The sequence below is a fragment of the Glycine max genome, chromosome 7, assembly GCF_000004515.6.
Source record: "Glycine max cultivar Williams 82 chromosome 7, Glycine_max_v4.0, whole genome shotgun sequence".
Lineage (NCBI taxonomy): Eukaryota > Viridiplantae > Streptophyta > Magnoliopsida > Fabales > Fabaceae > Glycine > Glycine max.
The window spans coordinates 39,484,777-39,487,753 of NC_038243.2; positions in this window are offsets into that span (position 1 = coordinate 39,484,777).

Here is a 2,977-nt window from a genome sequence, read left to right on the forward strand (position 1 = left end):
CTAATCCTGTAGATACTACGCACTTTGGAGAGCCTTCTGAAGTAGGAACCACCAGTTGCTTCCCAATATCATGTGTTGGATTAACAGTAGAATTAGGTGCTGCTGGCTGGGATGAAGAACCTGTTTCTTTCTTGTTTAAATGAGAAGAGCACTCCGGATCATCAGCTTGATCATGTGGATGCATCTTCTTATTGATGTGGCGTGCAGTTCTATGTAGCTCAAGACCCCTTCCATGAATTTTCTTTTCATTTGGCTCTTGCTGAATGGCAGTAGCATCACCTGAGGGCAGCAATGTCTCCTCTTGATGGTCTGCAATTTGCTTACACTTATGAGGCGTCCTCTCTCTGGATGGATGATCAGAATGCCCGGTCATCGGGTTCTCATCTTGCTTGCATTCTTCAACGTTCAAAGATAATGAACCTGACATTTTGGAAGCTGCATCCACACCACTTTCTGAAGGTTCATTACATGGCATTTGCAGTTGCAATGGTGCAGGCAATAAGGGGTTTGCAGCTGCTGGTATGCACTTCAACGCTGTTGGCTGGGAGGAACAAGTTGTTTTCAAATGCAGCCTCGAATCCTGTTTTAACAACAGCCCTTAGACATTACATTACATATATATCTACAGTCAAATAGAAGGGAGAAGGGGTTTCCAATTACATTTACATTTCTAGAAATAATTCAATAAACTAGTGAGATCAATGACTCACCTTAAGGTAAAATAGAAGGGAAACAAAAGTAATCTATGGCGTTTGTACTTTGTGGTGGTGAAAGGAATCATAGCATGAAACATGTTTCTGATATTTTTTTTTTTATTTGAATTTATATCGTGACAGTCAGAAAGCTACCTTATAACATAATTTGAGTAAAACAGATTAAAAATTGAAAAATATGGAGATCTTTGGCACATGGGTTGAAAATGTCGCTATGTGAACCTCTCCTTAACATGTCCTTTTCCAATTCCCCCCAATTAAAGTATAACAAGACAACAAAAAGCCAAGGGAAAATCATTATTTAAAAGAGAGACTCCATAATCCATGATGCTATAAACACAGATAATGGATCCAACCCTCCCTAAAAAACAACTATTTCCATTTTACTACGTCAATATCATATATCCATGCCATCAACATTAGATCAAAATTCACAAAATCACCATCAAATTCCACAAAGTACCAAAACATCACAGCACCTGAATTTGTGACTCTCCTAATCCACATTGCGCTTCTGCTTCCGCTTCTGCTTCCGCTTCCGCTTCAGCATGTTGATGACTTTGTTTTCCAAACACTTGAAGCCGTCCCTCTTCAGATTTTTCTTCAACACTCTTTCCCTCACCACGTTTACTTCTCCTTTTCCCCCTCTTCTTCTTCTCGCTACTCTTACTACATTGTTTTCTCTCTGAATCATCAACCATCACAACATACCTCCCACCAGAAACACTCTCAATCTCCCCAATCTCACAAAGCTTCTCCAACTGCAGACTCAGAATCCTCCCATGCGCCAACGGCAAATCATCATACTCCCTCTCGATGAACTCTGAAATCGCCTTCTCCGTCGACCCGGTCGCCTCATCCAACCCTATTATCGCATTGCATATCATCTACAAAAACAAAAGGAGTAACGTAAATGCAACTGCAAGGCATTATCGATTTCAATTCCCCTACTAATATGTGCATGTTTGGTTCGAATGCAAATCCATAAAAGTAAAATGAACACAAGAATAAGGATATACTAATCTGTTGGTAAAACTACTTTTGTCTCGAACGTAATTTTGAACCAAACATGCTCTATATCGTTAGTGGAGTGAAACCAAAACGGAACGAGGAAGTGTGTGTTTGCAAAAACGTTGAATGGAACGTAAAGGACGTTCATTTTAAAGCTTCCCTCACATAGCGCTGCCTCGGAAAGCGTGAAACGCGTTGAACGTCCGTTTGTAGGGTTTTGAACGTTAAAACAAACATAGCTTAGAAAGAAGGTGATTAGTTAAATTCTCGGTGGAGAGTCATGATGGCTTCAAACAAATAACATGATAAACAAAACAAAACAAAAAATTCAGTCCCCAAAAAAAAACAAAAAATACCAATGCATAAGGAGGGTGTGTAGGGGTGCGAAACGACGCAGGGAAAAGATTTTGAAGGCGACGCTGAATGAGAGAAGAGTGATGAGGTTCGATGGAGAGGGAAGGGTTGAGGGTTTTGAGTTTAGAAACGACAGAGTCATGGAGGAGAGTCATGGCGCGCGCGTTTCTGGAATCTTGGTCGTCGTCGTTTGGATTTTGCTGCGTGGTGGTGGTCGTCGTCGTCATGATGGGTGGTGGTGCGTCAGTACGACGCGTCGTACGTTTGAAAAAGCTGGACGATTGCGTTGGCTCCAAGTTTTGCTTCGCAGCACTTGTTGTTGACGTAAAGTGGCTTCTTCTGCTGTAGTTATTTTTCGGAGCTGAAAAGGGTGTGTACTTCAACGCGGAAGCTCCAAATTATGTGGTGTAGCCGCGAGGGTGGACTACCAGCACATGACGGCGCATTGGTATTCGTAGGTTTTACCTAGTTTTAGTTTTTTATACCATTGTTTTAGATTAGGCACAGAGGATATATATATATATATATATATATATATATATATATATATATATATATATATATATATATATATATATATATATATATATTTTTGTTTCTCTTAATACTAGTAGTAGTATTTTTGTCCTTGTATATCATCATTGTGTCATTTTGGTAATTACACAAAATTTCAGGGGTATTATTGTAATATTCTTTATATAATAAGTATAATTAATTGTCTATTAACAATGAATATAATATACAGTCAAAAGGATAAATTATATATATATATATATATATATTTATGTATTATATTAATATTTTTTATTTTTTTCTATTTTAAAGTATATTTATTGAAAAAAAAATCTTTCAAACATTAAAAATAATGTATTGAAACCTATATTGCATTCATGAGCTTT